Source organism: Gymnogyps californianus, chromosome 1, assembly GCF_018139145.2.
Source record: "Gymnogyps californianus isolate 813 chromosome 1, ASM1813914v2, whole genome shotgun sequence".
In the NCBI taxonomy this organism is placed as follows: domain Eukaryota; kingdom Metazoa; phylum Chordata; class Aves; order Accipitriformes; family Cathartidae; genus Gymnogyps; species Gymnogyps californianus.
Window position 1 is genome coordinate 162,223,223 of NC_059471.1, and position 9,817 is coordinate 162,233,039.

The window sequence follows — 9,817 nt, forward strand, 5'->3', positions numbered from 1 at the left end:
GCTTCTTGCACACCTGCTTGCTGGCAGAGTATGGGAAACTGAAAAATCCTTAACTTAGGATAAGCACTACTTAGCAACAACTAAAACATCAGAGTGTTATCAACATTATTCTCACACTAAATCCAAAACACAGCACTGTACCAGCTACTAAGAAGAAGATTAACTCTATCCCAGCCGAAACCAGGACATGGTATAAGTTGGTATAGTTCATAGATGATGGTGGAGATCAACTGATTAACTCTTCAGAGTCTCTGAAAGAGGTGATGTTGGCTCCCAAGAGAGCAGTAAGGAGGAGAAAGGTTTCTTAGATCTGTCTCGGTGCTGAGGGTGATCAGAAACTAGTCCTGCTGGGGGAAGGCTCCAGAGCGGAGGTCAGGCTGCAGGACCCATGGTTTCTTGCCCTGAGTAACTGGCCCTCTTTAGCTCTTAGGTGAGATAAATGTAGGGCAGGCTTGGAAAAAGTGCTATTATGAGGAGCATATTCTGTTCACCTTTCCTTGTGGTCTCCAGCCTTCTTTGGGCTTGCAGATTCATCCAGACTTCCCAGTGAAGGCACAAATTGCTATGTGGTGAACAGAGGCTTCCTTGACAGTGAGATGGATCTTCTTTGGTCTCATCTGCCGATCCTTAAAAAGTAGTTCATGGGCCCACGCTGAAAACCTCTGACGCAGAACACTACACAACACAGCAGGCATGCTTTGGCTATGTGTCCTCAGAGCAACTGGCAACACAGAAGCTGTAAGGCAGTTGCTTCTATCTGGACTCTTGGGCAGCAATGCGGCAGTTAAAGGAAATCTATGGAAATCCAGGAGAATTGTTTGGTAGTAAAGGAAAAGAAGTCAAAACTTCCCTTTCTCCATTGTAATCTGCTCCTTCCTCCTCTGCTAATCCAGTCAATTCTGTGACAGTTTGGTTCTTGTGATCTTGTAATTGCTGTCAAGATGATAATCTGGCATGTCATGAGCATGGCTCAGTGTAATCACTCTACAAATGCAAAAGGTAGAGAACCTAACTGATTAGATACAAAAAGGTGCTAGTGAGATGCTAATAATTCAGCAATCAGGAGTTATGGGGTGGGGAATGTAGAAGAGAAAGTTGGCAGGTTTGAAGGAATTTGAAGAAAATATTTAATATCATCAAGTTTGCCAGTACTCCTTTAGAATAGGAAACTAGAGGATCATAGCAATATATTCCCAAAGAAAAATCTCTCAGAACTGCAGAGATGCTCATCAGCCAAAATGGTAGGGGGTATCTTTGGAGATGAATTAGCAGAATGATGGGAATGGTTGCATGAATCAAATAGCAAATTAACACTGTTGTTCAGGATTAAAGCCACATCTCCTTGCAATAAATGGTGCTACATTGATGGTACCAGGCAGTTAAAGTTGTACGCTCTCCTAGTGCATGCACAACTGTAGAATTAGAACAGTATTCTTACAGTTAAAGCTTATTCCTGTAAAAGAAATGGCTTCACACCTTTAATTGAAATAGTTGTACCACATGTGCAAGCACAGTACACTGTAGTCATACCAGCTAAACTGAATGTGGTTTATGAGGGTGATGGTGACAAGATCAGTGCTAGAATAGCAATAGCTATGCAGCTGATGCTGTTGACTGAGCTGTTTGAAAATCCTAGAACATGATCAAACAGGACTGCTGCAGGTGAGCAACAAGGTGCGGAGCTTTCAAGACAATCTTTGCTAACAGGAAGAATGGCAAATTGGGACAGAGCTCTGCCCAGATCAGTTCATGAAGCTCTGCAGAGAAGCTTTTATAGCACTGCCACTCCTGTGCACTCAGTCCTGAAAAAAATAACTGCCCACTAATGACCTGTCACTGTGGACAGCCTGAGCAGCTGTTTGCAGAAAGCAAAGTGGCGAGAGAGGATGAATTGCTGTGTGTGGAGCACATCTGAATGTGGGGACAGGAATAGATGGGAGATCGGGAAAGACCAGACAGTTTCCATTCATAACATTCAGCTTTATGTGGATTTACAGCCCTGATGCTCCTGAATCCACAGATGCTGAGTTATTACTTACAACAAAATATAGCAATTGAAATCTCCCTCGTTTCCACACTTTGACTTCTGTTTCCCTTGTTGGCAATGTTACTTTCTGGAGGCAAACTAATTAAGAACATGGGGAAGTAGTTTACATTGAGGACAAACAAAACCTAGCCACTTAATCTTTCATATATTATCAACCCAAACAATTCAGAGTAGGGAAAATATTTGATTTATATGTTTTATTGGAAATAACCTTTTTTTCCTTTTCTTTTCTTCCCTTTTTTTCTTTTCCCTTTTGTTTTCTTTTCTTTCTGGCTGCTGCCGTGCTTCCCAGATAGAAACTAAAGTGAATAAAATGCCTTGGAAAAAGTTTTTTCTCTTGAAAATTCCAGCCCAGCAAGAAATTACTAAAATTTTTGTGAGACAATGTATTCTTAGACAGTTTTCAGACATGTTTGCAGACACATCTATTTTGGGTCATTCACGTAAGTGTAAAAGCAGGTGTAAGTTTATCTGCATCAAGCTTTTTAAATCCAGGTCTTCCCAGACTGTATCATAGCCATGGTTCAGCTATCCCAACTGGATTGTGCCAGCAGTAGATGATGACATAAGAAGTCTGCAGCAGGTAGTTGTGGAATAACCTGTCTGCCTGGGTTGGACTTCATCCAGTTGTCTAATAGAGATTGGCTAAAACATGGAAGCATGGAGTCTAATGCCCTTCCCATAAGGTTTGTTTCCATTAATTATGGCTGAAGTATCTGGATATTTCTTCATATTTTTCAACATAGCTGTGATGCATGTATTCCACATGGCGAAGAGGTTAACATGCTACCATAACTGGGACAGGGGAGGAGTATATAGAAATGGAGAAGAAAGAAGAGTTATTTCCTATCCTATCCTATTTCCTATCCTTTCTCATTGTTGGGGGCTTGCCACTATTGAATGTTTTATTTATGGTATAGAAAGCCGCATCTTTTATGGCTTGACATTAAATAGATTTAATATTATCATGGAATAGTTCTGGATACATAACAGGAATCCAGTGTTTTGTGACATTGTCAGGCAGCAAGCATGAGTGACAGCTCACAGCAGCATTCTTGCTGGGGGGCCCATTAGATCACATCATGGTAGAAACAGAGAAAATAGGTCGTTCTAATGTGTAACGTAATGTAATCTGTCAGGCCATTCACAGAGCGTGAGAATGGACATAGCTTAAAACCAAGAAGACTGTGAGGATTGGTGTCCCACCTGCCTGTACAGAAGTTTATATTCCTGATGTATACAGTGATAACCACATGTAAAACTTTTCACAACATGACAAGGAGCTGCTTTACTCTTCTTATGGCCCCCTGCTTTCTGCACCTGTATATTTTTTCAGCAAAATATATTGGGGATTATCCTCTTCAGAGGGAATTCTCATTGCTTCTACCCCTCACTGGTTTGAGTGCTTCATAATTTACAGCCCACCTCTGTTTTAACTAACAGGTATTCCAGGGAGATTATTGCCTCCCCAAAGGGTGGTGTGGGGGGGGACTGCCACTGCCCACTGCTGGACCGATTGTCTTAGACTAGCACGTTGTGGTGTTTTTTATGAAGTACCATGGCTCATAAGAAGGGATGAATCGGGTCAGGTTACAGTTCCACGCCGCCCGTGATGCTGTGCCGAGCAACAGCAGTTTGGGGAAGGAGGGTAAGAACAGGGCAAGTACACAGCGAATATTCTTTCACTAGGGCCTCCCAGATCCCAACACTCTTGAGAATGAGCTCCTAGTGCTTATGTTATGAGAAATGATGGATAAAACTTTCCTGTTTGCCTTTTCCATGATTCTCATTATTTTCTACACTGCTTTTGCTTTTATCCCTCTGTCAACTTTTTTTCTAGGGTGAAGGATCCTAGTCTGTTTAATTTGGTCCTTCCTTGTTCAGAAACTTTCCATTCCTTTGGTCATCCTTAATTACTTTCTCTCTGCTATTTCTAATGCTACTGTCTCCATTTTTGAGATGGAGGGATGAGAACTAGCTGCTGTATTCAAGTTACAAACATTCAAACAGGTACCCCAGGGATTTGTATAGTGACATGATGTTGCTTTCTGTTTTGTTGTCTATCACCTTCTTGACGTTTCCTAACCTGCCTTTTTGACTTCTACTGAGCTGACACTTTGATAGAACTATCCACAGCAACTCAAAGGTATCTTTCCTGAGTGGTAATTGCTAATTTTCATTTCATTGCTGTGTTCATATAGTTACGGCTGTTTATTCCCATGTCCATTACTTTGCAGTCATCAGCACTGAGATTCATCTTGCATTTCAACAGTATTTTGAAAACCATCTGCAAGTCTTTGTGATCAGATTTAATCTGTATTACGCTGATATTTTTTTTTCTCATCAGTAAGCTTTGTCACTTCATTTTTTCCAGATCATTTATGAATATGTTGAACAGCTCATTCAAGTTGTTTCCTAACTTTTAATCAGTTGTTAATCCTCTATAGGACCTTCCCTCTTATTCTTTGAGAGCATAGGAGGTTTTTTAAGAGTCTTCAGTGAAAGACTTCATGAAAAAGGATTTAGAAATGTAAGTTTTATATCAAGTGATCACCCGTATCCACATGCTCATCAGCTCTTTCAAAGAACTCAGTCAGATTTGTGCAGTATGACTTCCTTCTACAAAAGCTCTGTGAGGGGCAATTGCTATGTCATTTCTCTCTTATGCCCAGTAATTCTTTTCTTCATTATTGTTTCTACCAATTTCAGGCATATAGAAGTTAGACCTCCTGCCCCTAGCATCCCCTCAAAACGCTTTTCAAACATTGGCATTGTGTTTGCTGCTTTTTCTCCTGGTACCGAGGCTAGGTTAGGTCTTACATTGTATGTCACAGTTTAATTGCTCAGCTTTTACTATTTCATGTTCAGTTCAGATTTCAGTCAAGATTTCTAAAACATCGAATCCTTGGATTTACTCTTGTTCATTTACTGATCTGTCCTACAAGCTTTTCTTCCAATTCTTCAGCTTGAGACAGTTCCGCTGGCTCTTCTCTGCAAAGAAAACCCCAGTGTGGGGACCTCCTTACATCCCTACAGAAGATGCATGGATGTAGAGAATTCATTTAGCTTTTGTGCTTCATCCTTATCTTCTTTGAGCACTCTTTTTGCATCTCAATCATCTGTCAGCCCTACAGACACTCTGGCAGGCTTCCTGCTTCTGTTGTCTTTGAAAATAATTTTATTATATGTTTTTATGTCTTCAGCTACTTCTTCCTCAAGATATGCTTTTCAACGGACTTATTATGGTTTCTCATTTAACTTACCAGATGTGTGCTCTTTTCTGTTTTCCTTATTTGGGTAGAACTTGCACTTTTTGAGGCAAAGTACCCTCCTTTATTCAGCTGTTAAACCAGCCTGGGCTGAGGCAGCAGCAAAGGGCAGGTCTTTTTCAACTGACACCACCATTTTAAATATGCAGTATATCAAATATTTCCAACATTAGAGACTGATAATTGTCCGTACCCCACTCTGTCCTGTGACAGACACTATTCTGTGCCTCTGCCTCTGTCCCCCATGCCCACTCCTGACTGTCCTCGTCCACACACATGGACCCGTTACTGATGCGGCATACTGGCACTGCAGGGAGGAGCCTGATACAGGCTGAGCTGTCCTCTTCCTTCCCTTAGATGGTAACGCGCCTCCTGCTTTCTAGCAAAGTGCCAGAGGAGAAGAGAGCTGCTACAAGGTATGGGGCGAGCGTGGCACTGAGACTTGAGTGGGGGGAGCTGTGTGGGAAAGGTACTAAGCAGGAAAGGGGGATTTGGGAAGGAGAGGTAAAGTACTGCGTGGTAGGGGAAGAGCATGGAATCCCAGTGCCATCTTGTTCATCAGCTTCCACAACAGGGCAGTGCTTTTGCAGGACAAATCCCTGTGCCTCAGCCAAATCTGACCAGCTGGAAACTGAGGGACGAGGTGGGCAAACAGAAGGAGGTGCTTCCCTCCACCCTAGTCCTCCACCTCAACCCTTCCAGCACAGCAAAGATTCATGATTTTATACTCTCACAATATTGTGCGGTATTGTGCTACTGTCTTCGGGGCTGCTGTTGCGCAGGCTTCCCATGGTGCTGCACAGCTCTACTCTGTCATGACTGGAAGTAGCACAGAAGACCCAGGTTCCCCAGGGAGATTAAGCACCGTCCTAGTCTGGGGCATTTCTTACCAACTGCTGTTGGTTACAGAGTCCTGAAAGTTTGTTTGTTCTGTGAATCCGGTTCCTAGGAGGCTTATTTTGTCTGCGCGCAGAGGCTCAGCCCAAGTGCTATGCATTGCTCTGGATGGCAGGATAGCCAAGACTTAAATGCGACAGTGCTGAGTGTTTCAGTGACTTTTTCTCCCTTATAAATTTTACCCTCTTATCGCTGACAGACAGTGGAGCTGCACCGTTAACTCTGTAGCAAGAGGTTTGTGTTTTTGGAACGAAATATTCCCATGCCACTTGTATGTGGCTTAGCTGGTGAAAACAAAGCTTTTATCTATCACAGCTCTTCTAGATAACGGGTCTCTTCTCCATTATTTCTGCTGAAATGTCATCTGGAGTTTCTGTACAGATGTTCAGGGTTGAATTCTGTCCCTGGTTGCTCATCAGTCCAATAGGTTGTTCTTGCAGAGCCGAACAAAGACACAGTAGCTTGCGCTGTATGTCTCAGTGCAAAACCTCACTGGATGGAGCTGCAGGCTGGCGATGTGTGTGCTGCAGGCATAAAAATAAAAACTTTTGTTCACATGGCTCCTTTAAGCAGGCACATTGTTGCAACTATGCCCTCCTTCAGTGATGTTAATATGTGAGATTGAGCAGGGCTGAGCCTGGGCAGTCCCTGAGTGGTAGACTCTTCATAGGTGGTGACCTTCCCTGGCATTGTTATTACTGAATTTTGACCCAACTTGGTGTAGGGTAATGGTGTTAAACTCTTTGGGATGCTGCTGTCAGACTGTGTTGCTTGCTGACATGATTTAGGCCTTGGCTCTTTTGATCAACAGAGAGATGCTGATGTTCTTGCTCAGAGAATGGCATTCTGCCAAACTAAAATACCTGCCTCATGCACTCAAAGCAGTGCTGCTTTTCACTTCTCCTTTTATGAATCTTCTGCTGCACCGGTCCCACAGAATTGCAGTAGCCTTATGCCCCTTGGATCCGCCTCGTTACAATGGGGAACCACAGAGAAAATTCACCTCCATGCAGAGAGCCAGCACAAAATGGAGGGTACTGGTCAACTCATACTCAGAAATGAAAAATCCTCCTTTGAACATTGCATAGACTTCATGCTAAACTCTGTACAAAGGTGATTTTCACACAGAACATTAAGCACAGTCTAAAATTGTCCTTGGTTACTCAAAAGCTTAAAGGAGTTGCACCAGGCAGTTAAAAGCGGAATCTGGCGCTCTGTCTGCAAACTGCAGTGCTGTCCTTTGGGATAAAAGGTGCTTGAGAAATGTAAGTTATGACAGTAATGAAAAAATTCCTGTCTCTCTGTGTCGTGGGGTGGTGCTCGAAGTCACGCACATGCAGAGAGGGAAAGAATGGGCCCCTGGCAGGGGAGTTTTTATGAGGGCCCAGCACCGACCCATGTGGAGTGAGGATTCTCGAGTTGCAGATGGAGGGAGGAACAGGATCAGAAAAACAGAACTGGTTTGAAGTTCAGGTGATGAAAAGTGGTAGGCTGGAGTTCAAAGACAGGATTATTGGCTAGTGTTGCTTTAGTAGTTGGTGGGGGAAGAGCTTAAGGCCACAGCATTACTGCATTGCTGATTTATCAACACAGCCAACACTGTGTATGGTATTTGAGTCGCTTCTAAATCCAGCCGCTGGCAATGAAAAGCACATTTAATCCATGTGTTAGATTGTTTGAAGAGGTATCTGTCTCCTGTCTCTCCCTGAGCTTGGGACTGCTGAAATCGAAAAGGAGGTGAGAGAGGAGATTTTAACTGTTTCACAAACCCTTCTCCTTTTGAGGGGGTCACATCTCCAATAGCACCTTTAACATTCGGGATATTGAAAAATGAAAGGCTCTCTCCCCTCTTCCCCCTGCAGAGAGAACCCCCACTGTCTCTTCTCTGACTAAGGGGCAAAAAATCAAAGACAGGATTTGTATTTAAACAGTTTATTGTTTTTAAGTGTGTCTTTTTTCTCAAGCTGGGATTAATGCTCTGCACTTAGGAGTTCCAGGATTCATCTGCACTGTTGGCTCTGATCTCTCTGCAGCAGCCCACCGCTGCAAGATAAAACACTGAAAAACATCCCTTATTAAAGTAACTCTCCTTTAGTCTTTTTCTTCAGTTCTCTTCCATGAAAGAGTATCATTGTTTAACTGGTTCTCTCAATGGTTAATTCCCCTCCAATTTAATACCCGTATGCTCTCTTAGCACGCAAGGGGCTCACACTGGCTGTGGGAGGTTACAGATTGAAGCTCCAAAAATGTCAGTGCAAGAATAGAGGACAATTCTCAGATCAGGCCTGAGTTGCATCTGCAGAGTTACACCAATGCTTGGAGTAAGAGTGGGGCAATCAGAGGGCGAACCTAAGCTATATTTGCAAATCTGCAAAGGGTACCAAAGTAAGAATTAAAGAGCATCTGTAAGTCAACAGAGAGAAAAGGGGGTGAAAATGTTTGGAATAGCTGGAAAGCTGAAGACTGAGAATAAAGCACATTGGTAAAACATAGGGTATTATAGTTCAGTATTGATGTATATTGACAAAACCCTAAGGCCGCGGGCAGGAATAGCAGGTGTATAGCAGATCACAACTGAGCTAGGTACTCTAACCTACATGGGAGACCCCACCACTGAAACAACCCCCCTTGCTGTACGATGGGTTCATGCTGAACGAGCAGAGCTGTCTGTGGACTGCTAAAAAATTTGCCTTGGTGCCACATAGCTCACATCAGGCACATGAATACAAGTTCACCTATAAGCAGCAAAAAAGAAGGTGCTAACAGAATCCAATAGGAAGCATGTGAAGATCTTTTTATAGTTAGAAATGAGATGTAACAAATCTCAGAACTAATCTCCAGTGATGTTACGGCCCCTCTTGTGGATCACTTTATCTGGGCATCTTTAGTCAAGTGCAAAGGGACTCTGCAAGCAGGAAATAGACAACTTAGCCAATAAATAACTGCTTTATACAGTTAACACACACAGAAGCTAGCTAGGATTTAATGAAATATTAGGCTAAGCATTAGCATACTCCTCACCTGTGTAAAAGCACTCAAAGAGTCTTTGCTGGTGAGGCAGGCATCAATCGGGAGGGAAGAGTCGGCCTCCATGGTTGCCATCTGCCACCAGCTGGGTCAGGACTGATGGCGCTGACAACTCAACTCAGTGACCCCAATGATTCGTGACTGGTCCTCAGCTAGACTGACTAACTCAACTAAACCTCCTGTGGTTTTTTTTTTCCTCTGACATTTTATATCTTTCCATGGTGGTGTTTTTCCTCTTGAATCCCTGGGCTACTGCTGGTGCCATCTCAACAGCCCTTCCTCTGTCTATAATTTTTGCCCTGCAGACTTTCTCCCAGCTCATTCTCAGCAGTTTGAGTCAAGTTGCACTGTATCAGAGCTGGGCCCTGGATCCTTGGTACACAGGTAGTTAAATCCCTGGGTTGCGTGTCAAAGGAGGAAGCTTACAGCAGGTATTGCAGAGAAGAAGGATTACAGCAGCCTGTTGATTTTAAAGTGGCATAATTCTGGAGCTTGCTCAGTATCAGCACTTTGTATTTTGGGGATCTTGTCTCAGTTCTAACAGGAGACAAGAAATAGCCGCCTAACTAGGGTTGTT